The 17,166-nt window shown below is 33.8% G+C and overlaps 1 protein-coding gene across 1 annotated transcript in view; it reads right to left on the bottom strand.

Moving 5' to 3' along the window:
• LOC129000498 (protein PFC0760c-like) overlaps positions 1-5,414 on the bottom strand; it is a 51,562-nt gene extending 46,148 nt beyond the window's left edge. Inside the window, exon 1 of the mRNA XM_054427460.1 lies at positions 5,300-5,414. The gene's annotated coding sequence lies outside the window, so the exon portion shown is untranslated. The remainder of the gene's footprint in view (positions 1-5,299) is intronic.
• Positions 5,415-17,166: the final 11,752 nt, after the last annotated feature.

The raw sequence follows: 17,166 nt of genomic DNA, 5'->3' as shown, positions 1-17,166 counted from the left end.
GATTTTTTTTACAATTCAGTTTCCCTCCATAAAAACAGATTGGAGTGTCCGTTGACCCGTTTTGGAGGGTAACTCGGAACAATACTCGGATTAGCGGATCGATCTGTGGATTATATATAAACTGTTGTTTGAAGCGGCGTCCGCGTCACAAATGGGAAATATAATTTTTTTTATTCAAAATGAAAATGAAAATAACTACCACTTTATCCACGCCCTTCGACTCGTAAACCTTGAAATAAAGCTTTACTTTAATAATTCATAAGACCTCGTGAAAAGCCCTTGTTATTTCAGCTGTATTTTATCGTTACAATTCGTTTGGGGCGAGTGAAAACTGTAAAACAAAGTAACTTTGTAATGGAAAACTTATTTTCGTTAAAAACTCAAAGTAAAAGATATCTTAAGGAATTTTTATCTTTAACAAAATATATAAATAAATATAGTTATAGTTAATGTAACGTGTGAAATGTGTATAACTCTCGTATCAACTTGAAGGTACATAATCATCCTTTATAATATAAGTATACTACAAGTACATGTACTCGTTATACGGCAATCTTTAATATATTTGCAACAGACATTGAGCTAACACAGGTCCAGGTAGGTATAGTACAAGCTCTTAAAACATTGGTTTCGTAGTAGCATTTACTTGACCTGAAAGTACCAAAAATACGTCAAATAACACTTATATATAATATATATATATTTACACTTATACTGTTTACTATATGATAAATATATTATCAGAGTGTTATTTGACCTATTGTACTTTCAGGTAATTTAATAACACGTACGATGCTGACCGAGAAGTAATTTACTTGTTAATTTAATGCTTGGTTGCCTTTTAATTCTTTCACGAGAAATAATAACTTCCAGTAAATTTTATTTACTCTGACAAATAATGACTGATCAACCGGATGTTTTCTAAAAGAGGGAATTTTCTTCGAAAGAGGAAGTGATTGTTAATGGAGGTCTTTCCCCTTTCCCCTAGTTGAGTCAGCGAACCTCGTCAGAGGAAACCCAAGATCCGCCTGTGAATCTGTCCCCTGACTCACGGGACCGCTTGTGAACTGGTCTCTCAAGGGGAATTAGGCCTATTTCGTGGTCACCATTAACTGAGTTATTTAGTTCCGCTTGTTTTCAACCAATCCAACAAAAAGTTGAATCAATATACAACATTTATGAAAATATGACGTGGGAATATAACTGAATATAACTGTCTAGTTAAACTTAGAAATATATATAGTTCATACTGTTTCATATTCTTAAATACATATTACTCATGGAATATATATCAAATAATCAACATATTGAAACTAAGGTTGCCGTCTATTGAAACTAATGCCGTCTACTGGTTAGAGGGCTTGGGTTCAAACCCCACAAATCGCCAATGGCTTTTACCCATGTGACAATAATGTAACCCAGTGGTTCGGAATCCACAGCTGAATGTTCATTTATTTTAGATAACACAAAAGTATACGTAACATGGGAGAGCAGAACATACTCTATATTGACGACTTTCCATACTTAATGCTTAACGATACAAAATTATACTTAAATATAGTTAAACTTTAAAAAAATATATAATTATTAAGGCACAATATAAAAAGGCTTAAAAAAAATTTTAAACTATCGTCCAATTACTGTTTAGATATTTTAAAGAAACTCTATCTCTATAAACTATACGAGTAAAAATCCGTTGTGTCAGGAATCAAAAAAATTAAACACATTTAGACACACCCACCATTGAATATTGGATACTGAAGTTGTATTAATAGTCAAAGCTCCTACTTCCATGCTTATATTCCTACAATACAAAGTAAGTTATTGCTTTGACATTCAAGCTACGCTAGCTTACTCTATGTAAACGATTGATAGCTCTATGCATTTTTAACACTCCGCAGTGCAAGGATGTCAGCTGATCGATCGAATGACGTCATTCTTCATTGTCAGTCGTCATAATGATGTAGTAATGATCACCGTCGTATCGATGGCCTCACTTGAGTACATCTTTGTTTAATTGACGTCATCAATTCTTTACGGTGGGAATAAAACAGTCTGCGGCCCAATGGTCTTGTAAAAGATATAAGATGTTACGCCTTGGTAAAAGCCTTTATTAAATTTCATTTACACAACAACGTTGAAATCCTATAGAATTTTTAACAGACAATTAATCTATATTGACGTCATTTAGCTATTTAGCGATTGCGTTATTTTATATGTGTCGTAGATGTAAATGGAATCTTTTATATTTTTAAAGGCAATTTTTGAACTCTAGTGAAACGTTTGAATTATTTTGAAATAGTCTAGCGTCAACTATTAAGATCAAACCCTGATTTAATGATAGATTTTTTGGAAACTTTGTTTATTTATTCTATGCTTTTACTGTTAAATTCAACCATAGTTAGCCATTTTTATACCTATGTTAAAATGACTTTATTTATTAAGTTTATGAATCCACGTAAAATATGACTTACCCACGAATTGGGTTTGTTCTTGTTAAATTACACTACATTTCCAATACCTAATTTCAGTCTACAACTAATTACTATTATTTTAAATATTTATAGTTGGTTGGTAAAACATTTATAAGTAAATAATATATTTATCAATTTATGGTATTTAAAGGCAACATGAGTTACTTATGTTTATTAGTTATTATTGATCAAAATACATTAGATTTTTTTAGCATTGTATAGAAAGTGATGAGTTTGAAATTTAATCGCACTGTTCATGAAGTTACTACTGAATTTTAAACTTTCTCAATAAACTTAGTTTATAAGAACTTACTACTTAACTGATACAAGTTAAGCAATTTGTTGAGTTTTGTTAACTTGTTAATCACTTTGAGAACAAAGGTTCCCTGTTTACGTTTCAACTTTTTTAAAGACATACTTTTAGCAAAGTCAAAACTCATTTGTACAAACTTTGTTAAATTATTAGCTAATAAATTGTAAGGATATATATTTTTTGTTTGCTTGACATGTTTAAAATATTGAATGTGAATTAATTACAACAATGTAAAACCGCTTAAAAAGCTAGGAAGCAACTTCTATTTCGTTTTACAACCTCGCTAGGTACGTTGAAGACCATACATAATTGGGTTTTTAACTTATGGAAAAAATATGGTTAAAAAATAATATTACATATAATGCCGTATTGATTTTATATATATACCGTTTTATATGTAATTGAAAAGTATCTAGTCATATTTAACGAGTTGTAATATGAATATCAATTCATATTACGATTCATTTAATATATATCGCAACATTTGTTTTATCAACCAACAAAATATGTGCTGCTTCAGTAAATCAGTTAATACACAAAGCAAAACTAAGTATTCCACAATTTTCTTGCATTTTATAACTGAAGGTGTTACAAGTTTACTTACAAAGTCTGGAACGCTTCAAAAATGGATGTCTTGATCCGATAAACAGAACAAAAGCGATCAAGGGGAAAGCAAAGAGTAATAAAGCTCGGGACCGCCATAGAATAATAAAGCAACTTTCCAAAGCTAAACCGGTGGGGCGACCTAGTGGTATATCCTGGAGCCCATCCTCGGGTGGATTGACCCAAAACACGACTTTCACCCGCAGGATGTGGGTAAGTGACCCTCATTTTGGTTTTGAAAATTAATGGGACGCCCATCAACCTATGACCCATGTCGATAGCCGAACAGTTAGGTTTTAATTAGATTCATCTCCTGTTGTGAGATGATTAAGAATTTGTTTACAAAGGAAAGTACTGTATTGTGATATTTGGGTTTATTTTTTTCGAAGTGTTAAATAAGAATTCCATGTGTATAAATTCTTTGGTTTTGTAATTTCTCTTCATAGTCTCTCTGAAAAATCAATTAATTTTAGGTCGTAACAAGAGATTTTGATTGCACAATAAATATATATCCTTGAGAAGGTTAAACTCAACAGGCTACATCTCAATTCAAACTCCAAATCACCCGTACGTTTAAACTTACGCAGTAATCAATGATCGTTGAAATGCAGAACTATTAATAAACAATAAACACACTGACCTGACAGAAAGAATAACCCACTTTCGTTATGTAAGCCTAAATAAAATCGTTACTTATTGCAAGCATTTTATGAATTATCACGTTGTCCACTAGGATTATTTAGTTTTGAATTTTAACAATCAAGCATGAATCTAATCTTTTTCTATAATTAATTGTCATTGGCACATCATCAGGAATTGTCATCTAATAAAACAAAAAATCATTAATTTGATCGGAAACCACATTCAGATAGTAATATCGAGCTAATTCGTAATTAAATTTCCTATTTACAGGTTTAATTGGCAATTATGAAACACCCAAATAACCGTTAGAGGTATGTTTGTTAGAGGTAAATTATTAATTTTGTATGTTTTTTAGAGTAGAATCAGAATTAGAACGTATTTGTTCATACGCACTAGTCCCATAATTACTATGTAAATAATTATTAGTAATAACGAATGCACTCTATAAAATCTACATAATTATGATATTCCTCAGGATTACAATTTCTGTGTATACATAGCCTATCTGTTTTCACTCACCACGAATCTTAATTTTTAATATTTGTTTTCAATATTTGAATATTTATAGTGTATATACATATTTAGTGTTTACTTTTTTATAAATATTTCGAAGAGAATTAGAAAAATGAGGTGGGAGGCGCGAATTGTAGTGATAACTTAATCCAAATATCTAGGCCTACATCAACTAAGGACGATTGTACAGATAAATTATGAATGTACATCGTTCATGATATTTATTTGTCTCACCGGGATACAAAATTCATATCTGTTTTTGATACGAATATCTCTAATATTATGATGTTTGAGTGCTAAAGTGTCACGAAAAGTGTACGAAAAAAATATTTAAATGTTGTATACGTTATCAAATGATTTTTTACTTGATTTAATTCATCTTACTGTATTAATAAATTATCATGAATCCTTACTAAGTATTAATAGATATTATATATGAAATAGTTTACAAATAGTTTTTTATTTCCATTATTTCGTATTAATGTTTGTTAGTCAGCTAATCTTACAAAATTTGCTCTCGTGCATCAATAATTTTAATCATACACAAATGCGAATGACAAGCACATTATTTACTTATTTTCTATTTTTGGTTTATTTTTGAATAAAATTATAATTACTTTATTCAAAACTAAAATATTGCTGTGTATTTTATAACCAATTTGTTTATAAGGTACAAAGATTTTTTATATAATTTTTTTATCCAGCCCATCATTTAAAACATTAAACTATTTAAAAAATTTAATTTTTTACTCACCTTCCGAGCGGGCAGTAAACTAAAAGAGGAAGAATAACACAAAACTATTTAGTCCACAGACACGTGATCGAGGAGGCACTGTCAACGCAGAGTATCAAGTAGGCACTGGGCGGCGACGTACGGATCTGGGCTAATATAGCAGGCCGTGGTGACCTGCGCAGAACAGCTGCGCAACAGTCCGCGCGCATCCTTTGATTATAGGTTAGATTTTAGACTTCATTACCCATAGGGGATTTTCGCTTTTTAATTTAGTTGCATGGTCATGGAATTAAATAAGAATAATATATGGTCTATATATTTATGTAATAGTATTGTGTAAAATAAATATATTTTGTAAGGTTAAGTAGTTTTCCGATTAAATATGTTAAAATCTAAAACTCAAAATTGGCTTGTAGCAAATCCATTTTAAGCAATTAAAGAATTCACGGACCTCAAAATATAAATTAATAAAATTGCTAGTTCAAGTAAAATTTTCATACTATAGATTTAGAATCCTTGACTCTATGTTAAACATTAACATATCTGTATCATGTTTATTTTAATGTAACATGACAATGTCTTTCTAGTAACTTAGTCAATGGCAATAAATATTCTTATTTTTTCTTATAATAGTTGTGGAATGGAATAATTTAAAATAAATTTCCTCCGATGATTACTGAAAAAAGGCTTCATAACCTCGTAAAGGAACGGGATCACGAGATAAAGTTATGTTAAATAAAAGTGTATTTGTTTATTTTAATTTCCTGACTACACAATCCTTTTTTTCAGTCAGCATAAATTAAGTCAAATAGACAAAGATGTAACTGTACTTAAATATACTAAATATTGCTACAATGACTAGTATTGTCTGCCTCTTCCGGCGATGATTTACAAAAAGTAAAATTATAAGCTTGGTGAGGATATATTTAAGACACACTTATTTTCCATTACAATTGTTTATAATATCTATTAATGTGCTATTATAAAAATTACTTTGGAGACTCCTATACTCTAATACGAGCAAAGCCTGTTTATCTGTCAGTCTGTACTTTATTCTCAAAACTCAGCGGAAGGATTTTGACTAAGTTTTGGAATTAACTACTTATAGCCTTAAAAACGCGATTGACGAAATCCACTGCCTCGGGAAAATTCGGATTTCACTACACAAATCTTTAAGACATTTTAGAATTTAACATTGGCCTTATGGGCTGCCAAGTAACTATGTTGGTTGAACAAAATAACAAGTAATATGTTAAAACAAGTTCTCTAATAAGATAAGATGAACACAAGATGAGGTAATTAAGTTAAAATACACTTCTGGAACTATAAAATATGTATTGGCGCAAACAATCTCTGGATAAGTATAAGGGCATAAACATATTTATTTATTTTCCTCAACTGATTCTTTGTTTCATTCCAATATTGGACATTGGGTTTGGTTGCTCAAGATAATTTTTCTTACATTTTCATTTTGACTCCATTACCTAAATTGTATACCTTGTTCACAGCAATACATTTTAAATTTACGATTTGCTGGTATGCTTTATAAAAAACGTTGGTGATTGAATAATTATAACAATTAATCTAAAACGTCTTTATTACAAAATTATTGTAAAATAGTGGTAACCATAATTCAATTGAATTATATTTATTGTTGTATTTACTGTCATATTATTTATTGTTGTAGTTATTGTTACATTAGCACTTTTGTGAAGCATTAGATATTAAACATGCCTGTATATCCATGTATATTATTGTAAAAGGGTGTAACCATTGAGAAATAAATACATTAAAGTAGTGTTCTTTCCTCAGGTATTTCAGGAAAATAGCTGTGGTTTTAAGACTATTAATTACTTTGGTATTATACCGACCACACCTAATAATTAATCTAACCTAAGGGTATACTATGTTTTAGGTTAGGTTAGGTAAGGCTAGGCTAGGTTAGGTTAGGTTAGGAATATTTTCTTATTTAAGCTAATTAATCTTATTTGGAAATCGATTTATCGGTGTGATTGGTATAATACCAAAGTACCAAGACCTTTTTAATCAACCATGGTACCTATTTAAAACAAAAATTATATGAAAATTGAAATACTTTACTACAAATGGGGTGGTAATTGTATAGACTACCGAAAGTATTTCTATTAATACACCTTTGTCCGCTTGTGTTGTACTTAAACTTTAAGTTCAACAACAGTTTTTAATCCAACCAATAGGCCACCAAGTAAGTACAATTCTCGTATATCGGCTGCAGCCTCAAGTGAGGACAACTCTTCCGTAGCGCGCCAGGTGGGTACCTTGTCCTTGACTCCAGAGTGACTTTCTCCCAGCTTTCCTCGTCCTCGACCTCTGTCGGGCCGTCCCCCAGCGGGGCGAAGCCCTCGTCTGACGCAACGGAGGCGACCTAGCGGTCTAGCAGTGCTCGACAGCAACTGTAGAGTGCAGAGCGTGATGGGCGTGACGTCATAGCAACGGTCGTGATCTTTTCTAACGTGGTTGATGAGGAATTATGAAAGAAAGTACACCCGAAGTAACAGCTGACTTGGCTGGATTACAGTCCTAGCGTTATGAGTGTCGCCTTTTAGGAAAAACTATGACGGAAATGGAACTGGGAACTTAACCTTGTTATTAATCGATGCTTCGAAACTGGATCCACCTGCTTTTGATCGTTGGGCTTTAAATGATTATGGTTAAAGAACCATATGATATTATCCAGAACAAAAATAATTGCATCCGTTGTAGAGGAGAAATTATTCAATACAAATTTACCATCTGAGGCAATTGTGACCCTTGATATTCTAGAGAATATGTTTTATGCCAGTCAATCCTACGTTTATCCACAACTCGCAGCAATATTATCTTACTAAGTATTACTCTAAATTTCTATTACACGAAATAAATTATTTAATGGTATTACTAATTAACCCCCATAATCACCAATGTTAGAACCATGTTAAGCTGTTAGGCTGTATCATAAAACTATATTTTTTTTCAAATATTTCCTAAAATATCAAATAAAGCTTTAAGTAAAACTGTTTTATTGCTCGCTGTCCCTTGAGTGTACATTCATAGAATTTCATACTTTCTCATTCTTGGAGTGTTTCTCTTCATTCTTTACCCTTATCTTCCTACAATTACCCATATATGTTTTACACCACAAAATTCTTAATTTGAACAAACAGTATTCGGAATATTCTCATAATGTATACTAACTCAAAGAATAGCCAGGTTGAAATTTGGTTGCTGGATATTTATCGTTTTACTGTAGAGGGAGATAACCGGACAGGTAATAAAACAGAATTAGTTTTACAAACTCTAACTCACAAAATCATCAATACTGTACCGGAAGCATAATATTACTTGAGCCCTCTTAGTGAAGGTTATTGTCGTACTAGCTTGTTTACTACAGCTCGCATTGTCTTGTAAGTTATTACTCTATGGATGGTTTACCGCGCACAGTTAGCGAGTAACTGTCTATGTACTCAGTGGTATTTAGCACTTCCGCTCTAGGTCGTTGACTTCTTTTTCTTCTTCCGCTCAGAGTGTACATCTTAAAAAATTTGTTGTCAACAATAGCGTAACTCAAGCAAGTAATGTTAAAAGAAAATAGTACTTGTAAGAAAGAATTTTTTTATGTTAAAACAACTGGCTATGTTTTCTGATGACTCATTTAATTATGAATCCCCTTCGTCAATGTTTCACACGCTACTTTCCAATCAGACCTGAAGCAGATCTTGATAAGACATCGATCGATTCAGTCAAAGCCACTAATTGATTCTACGCTGTCAGTATACTGTGGTTTTTTTCATCCATAAAATACAGTATCTTCCATTTATATTTATACTGAAATTATACATAATAAAAGTGTATAAATATCCACACCACCAGTGTCATCAGTGTACACTTCCTTCATTTAGTAGGTCACAAATTATTATTTCATTGCCAACACATAAAAATGCTTCCATTAATTTTGTTATACATTTTTAAATTGTTTTCCATTTTTTTCTGTTAGCAACCTATAGGAAATATTATTAGTTACCTAATTCCAATCAATCGTCACAAATTAGACAACCTTATGTTCTTACACCAAAAGAGAACATACACGAATGCAAAGTTCTAAATATCTGCACAGGTAGATTCTTTTAGTTCCATCGGCACGTCGAAAGCATAGCACGGCTCAAGATATGCAATATATGTACAGGGTGTACCCATATTGCCTACCAGCGCCGTGCTAGTGTCGACGAGTCTTGTACTTGGAAAGCTAGGCAGGCGCAAGATAGGCAATATACTCCCTGTACCCATATTGCCTACCAGCGCCGTGCTAGTGTCGACGAGTCTTGTACTTGGAAAGCTAGGCAGGCGCAAGATAGGCAATACACTCCCTGTACCCATATTGCCTACCAGCGCCGTGCTAGTGTCGACGAGTCTTGTACTTGGAAAGCTAGGCAGGCGCAAGATAGGCAATATACTCCCTGTACCCATATTGCCTACCAGCGCCGTGCTAGTGTCGACGAGTCTTGTACTTGGAAAGCTAGGCAGGCGCAAGATAGGCAATACACTCCCTGTACCCATATTGCCTACCAGCGCCGTGCTAGTGTCGACGAGTCTTGTACTTGGAAAGCTAGGCAGGCGCAAGATAGGCAATATACTCCCTGTACCCATATTGCCTACCAGCGCCGTGCCATACTGCTCTACATTATTGAGTTCATTAACTGGCGAAGTAATGTCTTGTAATTAGGAGTAGTAGTTCTCTCACTACACTCTCGTTCTACCAAGCACCATCTCACGCTACGACGAACATCTGGAGCTAGCTGTGTAGGTGTGCGTGTGTGAGGTAGATTGTACTATGTAGGATATGTTCGTAGGTCTTCTACAAGATTAAACATTTTCTCGCTTTTCTACTGCAGTATGAATGCATTCTCACAGTGTTCAACATTATTTTCTGAAAGGAATTGTATGACTAATATAAATCACAAAGTTCCTGCGTCATGTGGTTGATCGTACCATAGATAAAACAGTCTATGATCGTACTCACAATCATGTTGATATTTTGCTAATCTAAAATTATTTTACGGGGAAATAATTAATCTAAATACGTAACTTTAGAACGCACACTTTGAATTGCAAGGCTAGTGCGTAATTGTTCCATCTCAACTCGCAATTATATGTTTTTCAATCTTCGCAACATTTTATTCGATCAAGAAAGTTATCCATTGTTTACAGATCGGACATTCTTTTACTTTCCCCCACTATACATGGTATATAGAGAAAGTATTGTTTTCGTCAACATTTTAGATTTTTAATTGTTCGAGGTTACATAATTCGTGGACTGATTTTGATACAATTTGGTTAGGGTATTTATCTTCAGTTTCTTTTGTAATTTTGTGAAATTTTGATATTTGTAAATGGGGATTTTACCACAAAAAGCATAATATAATGAATAATCTGATTTTCACGAAAACGTCGAGAATGATTTTAATTAAAATTTAGTCATGGTCATTGTAATTCCAAACAAAATTGTACAGCCCCTAATTCTTTGAATATTATGGTTCAAAAGTTATTGCTATTTTTGTGACCTTCGCCCATAGAAAATCATAGTTACTCCATATATAATATTTGGGCTATATGGTCAAAAACTACACTTATAGTCCTGTGGATTGGCTGTTAATTTAGTTTCAAATCTAGACAACTCCACTTCCAAGACGTAGGCTATACATTGGTTTTGGGTTTTTATTGACAATTTTATATGTTGGTGGACCAAGATGTTTTTGTTCTTGGAGCCACATATTTTTGTTGACTTTTGAATAGGAAAACTAAGTGTTGATTTTACTGTGTCATAAAATATAGCGTTCAGCAAAACCTTTTCTACGGTCGATGACATAATCTCGAATTTTTTCATTGCCTACCTAGAAGGGTTTAAGATGTGATGTGTTATGAACTAGCATGAATAATCTTCTTGTACGTTTGATTCCTAAAAGAAACTCATGGAGAAGTTTAGTGATTAGATAATATCAATCTTTAGGTTTGTATATTTGCGCCTTCTGATGTTATACATCTTTTGGGTTGTATAACACTTTTTATACACCTTTATTCACTCTAAAGATGCAATGATCAACCTGAACATGGAAAGCTTTTCCTCCTCTCATGCAAAAATGAACCAAATAATCACAATTTATGGTATATTTTCTTTAGTTATGATAATCAATAAGTCTCTACAATTTTGAAGAGTTATATAGAAGTGAACATGAATGGTTGATGGTTGTAGAATGTCTTCGGGAGTGCCAGAGGGGCGGAGAGAGTGAGGGCTCGGGTGGGTGGAAGAATGCGGACCTGGGGGACCGGAGGAGTCTTGGGTCTCTGCCAGAGAGAGGATCCAGGAGGTGGACAGAGAGGACGATACAGAGTTGTAAAGAGGGAATCCATACAAGTCCATGTGCACAAGTGAGAGTAACTTGTGTGGATTTTACCTTTAGCGTCGTCAATTAGTGAAATGCTTAATCATTGTTGTACATTAGAAAGATATTAGAATGGTGATCAAGATTTGTTTTAAATCTATGATATCGCAGTAGTTTCTGCAAATAAAGTAAACTTTAATTACTTTTCATGACCGTTACAGAATCCTACTGTGCTCCACCGAAGTCTGGGTGGGTGCCATGAAAATAACTGAAAAAGCTGTTTCTGGACCGGCTGACGTGGCTGTTGCTGGAGTGATTCCTCTTCATCAGGTCACCGTTGAGAGGTTACGTATATTTCGATTTGCCCAGAAAATCAGCAGGAAAGAAACTGCTAAACAGGAGACTGCAGGTCTGGTAGGACCAGTGGGATAGCGATGTCGTGTGTGGCGTTAAATTTCTTTTCTCATCCACAATCTCACCAGGTCCGTAGTTCGGGACTACGTAAGTATTGACTTTTACCCATAACATTCCCTTACAGATCCTGGGCACTATAGGGAATACCCTATCGAGGGAGATAGGGTAAACTCGCTGTATTTTCTACCTGGAGAATGGCGATGACCACCTCCGTCAGTGCTGACACTTCGTCGAAGGAAAGCGATGTCACTTCTGGATAGGATGGAGCCTCCCATGTTTATATATTAGTCTGTTCAAAGTAAAACAAGGGGTGCATGGGTAGTCCCTAAGTTTCCCGACCTTGTTCTCTAAACCTAAACCTTGTTCCCTTAGTACACGAGACAAGTCGAGTCATGAAGTCAATTAGTATTGGTCCGGTATGGTTTTACGCGGCTGGCAGGGTTTTGATCAATTAGTTTCTCACACTGTTCCTGGTGTGGCGTCTTGAATTAATAATTTCCCTAGCACAACTCAATTGGAAAAGGTAGTAGAAACAAGTATTTATCATGTTGTTGACTGGCATAGAAAAGACGATTTTCGGTTTGCAATCAAGGGACTCTTTTTGTTTTACATTCTCTCCTCGTTTAAGTAATTGCGAATCATCCGGAAACGGAGTCTCGTCAAAAAAACCTGCATAAATTACACAATTTATGCTGCAGTATTGATATGAATTGATTTTAATTATATTTTCATAGGTTTCTGAATCAAATATAAATGTAAAGGAAATTATAAAATGTTGATAATGTTTCAAATTCATCAGCCTACACTACAGTGTTTGTTGCGTATCCAGTGAGTTGGCTCTTTTGTAAATCAACTATCGATCTCGGGGACACTCTCTCTCGAAATATTTCGGTCGTCGGAAAAGAAAATCAGTGAACATTACGACGGGGGACTCCGCCCCTCTAGCGGGGGACTTGCCCCACTGGCCCACTGCCCACCGGACATGACCACTCCCCTTTCACCGCCGAGGAACTCAGCTGGGGGATCTGAATCATTATTGAACGTTTTAAATCAAATGTACTATATCATGCAATAACAAATCGACTACTATACTCATAGATTTAACGTGAGTAATGTTTCTAGAAAATTAATTATGAGCTTCGTTGCTTTTATTTTGAACTATTCTTTCGATGAATCAGTTCAGTGGTATAGTTGATTCGGATCATTTGGAAATTTGGTTTTCATCCTCTCCAAGCACTTGACAAATGTAAGAGCTTTACTGCCTATTTTAAATACGTACAGTTTACCATAGTATGGTGCACTTTACTTTCTCCCCCTATACATAGTACATAGAGAAAGTATTGTTTTCATAAAAAAAAATTCGAGTTAGAGTTTTGAGTGGATATATCTGTTTTGGACCCCGCTGAACGCAAAAAAGTGGTTTTCGAAGTGATTTATGTCCGTGTGCGTGTCTGTCTGTGTGTGGATCATCCACAGTGGATGTGTACAGAGCTACAGACCTGTGGTCCGATTTTAATAAAATTTGATATGTAGGTACTAATCCATACCTCCAGGTGTTTTTTGAAATATTTTGTAATTTGGATTTTTAATCGTGATATTTCCATAAAAAAATACCCATAGATAACGAACAGCTCAAATTTTCTCGAAAATGGCCTGAACGATTTTAATTAACATTTAGTATGTTGTAGACTTTTAAATTTTGAACAAATTTTTTATCAATTACGGGTCAAAACGGGAAACTTATGCTGCTTTCCCAAAAAAACATAAAATAAAGGAAAAATGGATTTTACGGAATGAAATTCGTCTGTTATGGGCCATATAAGTCTTAACAAAATAATAACAAGGTTGTTGACAATTTAATTGGTGAAAGTATGTGTCAGAATGCTAGTACCGTTTCTTTTATTGTTAACTGCTCAAATAGTAGGATTGTAATGATTGCTGAGTGAGTGTACGTCGGGGGCTAAAGAAACAGCACAAGTTACAACCAAAGACGTTAAGTGCTAAATAATTGTATTGTAAAAGGGGTATTTCAAGAAGTTGTTTTCTTAATTTTGTAGCGAGTTGTCAAAAACTAAAAACAGCTAGAAGTTGTTTTTCAATAAAGGATCTAAATAGCTTAGCCAGTAATATTTTTGTACAATTTTCTTACCAAATAAAATGATTATACTTGTGTCCGTGAAAAGATCAGGTTAAAACTTACGGACCGAAGGGTAAAAATATTATTAATACAAAAACTTAGGTTTATATTATACTTTTGTAAACATACTTTAGTTTTGTGGATATTATGATTTTATATCTGGTTTGATATAAAGTGATGTATTTAATCACTATTATCGTATACCTCGGAGTTCTTGAGGCTGCACATCTTTAAAACGAGACCTTAACATTTTATAAACACTTTCCTGGTCAGATAAGAGCATTCAACAATGATCTTATTTGCCAATACATTTTATACTTTTATTATTTTTTTTACCATTTATTTATAGAAGTAATGTGGAATTTCTTTTTGAAAATGGGTAACTGTACCATGAAACGAAGATAGAATAGCTAGCTCTGTTTGAACTTGGACTATTTTGTTTACCTTCGATAGTTTTGTTCTTTCGATATCTGATATGGCCATTACTTTGTGATAAGGGATAAGTAGGCCTAACACTGCGAGCAGAGTCCTTTCAAATCTTAATAAAATACTTACTTCAATAGCATTATCTGAGATGAGGACGCCACCTAAGTACTGGAATGTGATGTCTTGTGTAGCTTTACTGACTAAGACCAGCTGTTTAATTAGTCAGGACCATTTATTAAAACTTGACTTCAATACTTCAAGGAAAGTTCACTCTCTCTCCAGACTTATAGTACCGGAACCGGAGTACCAATCCTTGCTCGGTTGTGGTGGTTATTTGGGTTAACAGCTGACTGAAAATGTTGATTAAATTGTAATTTACGTAAAATGAATATAATATTTTTAAGTATCGATTTCACTGGTAAACCAAAGTTTGCTAACAATAAATTGCCTCAATACTTCGAGGATTAAGTGGTAGGAGAGGGCTAAGTAAAATAATAAATATTTGATCGGAACTATTTTCCTCTATATCATATATTAAAGGAGTAGAGTGTGTACTCCTTTAATATATGCCTATATTGAGTAATCTTCAGTGTAATCTTTGCTCAATAGTTACAAGTGATGTTTGCCCCTTTGTGCTGTATTTTGTAATGTCCTAGTATACTGTGGATGGCTTGTTATAAACATATGTGACAAGCCTTTTGCTCACGTTTTCCTTGTTATTTTGTTCAACCAACATAGTAACTTGGCAACCCATAAGACCAATGTTAGTTTTAGCGAATTTCCCTATAGGGAAGTAGCTATTACCGTAGGTGGCACGGTAAGACCTAGACCCGAGACCGATTTACTTTTTCATTTTGATGTCCCCAGAGGCCAAAAACACCATTCGTTCAAATTTTTATATATGTATATATATATATATATATATATAGACTTATATATATATATATATATATATATATATATATATACGTCCGTGAACGCGATAACTTGAGTAATTTTTGTCCGATTTTGATGAAATTTGGTTTAAAGGTGTAAAGCGGGATAAACTTGAATGAGTTTGCGAACCAGCATGATCGGACCATGGGAACGGGGCTTTACGGGGGGTTTTATGGGGTAAAAATTGGTTTTTCTCACTTTTGACCCTCAAAACACAAAATTTCCCGATTTCTCTTTAGACCTTTTTAAAGAGCTTAAAAAAACAAATAATTTAGTATATAAAAGTATTTTTGTTCGATTATTAGTAACGGAGAAAATTAAAAAAATTGTAAATTTAAAATTCCCATGTTATTCTTATGGAGAATATTGTCAAATGTTGTAGTTTGCTTGTTTATGGATATATTTTGATCAAACTTGGCAAATTTATTTATTTTGTACTAAGCTATCAATATTTTACTCAAAAACACACTTTATTAGTTTCCTTGTAGCAGCAAACCTAGGTACTCGTTAAACCTAATGTTATTAAAATATATTTAACTGAAAATCAATTCAGACAAATGGAAATTCGCTTAGTCGGCAGGTTTGCTGCGGCGGGGGTATTTTTTTTTAATTTTCAAACGAGTTGTGTAGCGAAATACGAATTTTCTTGAGGTTGTTGCTGTCACCAATCACGTTGGGAAGTCCCTAATTCCAAAATTTAGTCAAAATCCTTCCGCTGGATTTCGAGATATATATAAGTCAGACAAACATAGCTCGTATTAGAGTATAAGATAAGACAAGTTATGGATTTAAAGTAGCTCATGATGCTATTTGTATAAGGAGTTGTCTATGTAAGTTTTTCTAATTCAACTGTAATTTAATTGTAACCACCCTCTGATGACGTGAACATTACAGAAAACAACATCACCGCGATACCAATATCTCAATTTCCTTATAAGGTTTTCTTGATATCAGCTGATTCAATACAACTCAAGTCCAGCGAATTCCTCATATTCAGTGAAGACTCCTTTTGGTTTCAACGCCGCCACTGGTCGCTTGTCCCAGATATCCAGTAGAAAGTGCCTCCTGTATCGCCGTCGGCGCTCGGACTGGAATCCAGGCTTAACTGTACTTAAACAAACTTCCGTTCTTTAACCACTGGATTTTCGAATTCCTTGTAGATCGCGAAATTACCCTAGGCAGTTTGGTCCGAAGTTGGTCATTCTGAATTTGAACGGGTATACGTGTCATTGGACAAAAATGTTGGAGTTAGAAATTATTGAGATGATTGAAGTTTTGAAACACGCTTTAAGGTCACGTATTTACAGCTATATTTTCCCTGACACAATTAAGTACGGTAATTACAACGTGTGTGTGTGTGGTTCTCGTTCTCGAAGGAGTTTATGAATATGTTCACCCACATCCAGACAATCCTGGAATGCTTTTGAAAACGTGCGTTTCCTAACTTTGCATACTTTTAAAGATGTTTGTGAACACATTCTCAAGCATGAAACTGTTTATTTGTCCAAAATAGGTCAACATATTCCATATAAAAATTTCCTAATATTTATTATTTTACAATTGGTTGAAAAAAAAACTCA

Source organism: Macrosteles quadrilineatus, unplaced genomic scaffold, assembly GCF_028750875.1.
Source record: "Macrosteles quadrilineatus isolate MER2022 unplaced genomic scaffold, UCM_ALF_1.0 Scaffold_8__2_contigs__length_117827958, whole genome shotgun sequence".
Lineage (NCBI taxonomy): Eukaryota > Metazoa > Arthropoda > Insecta > Hemiptera > Cicadellidae > Macrosteles > Macrosteles quadrilineatus.
This window is presented reverse-complemented; position numbering and strand designations above follow the sequence as displayed.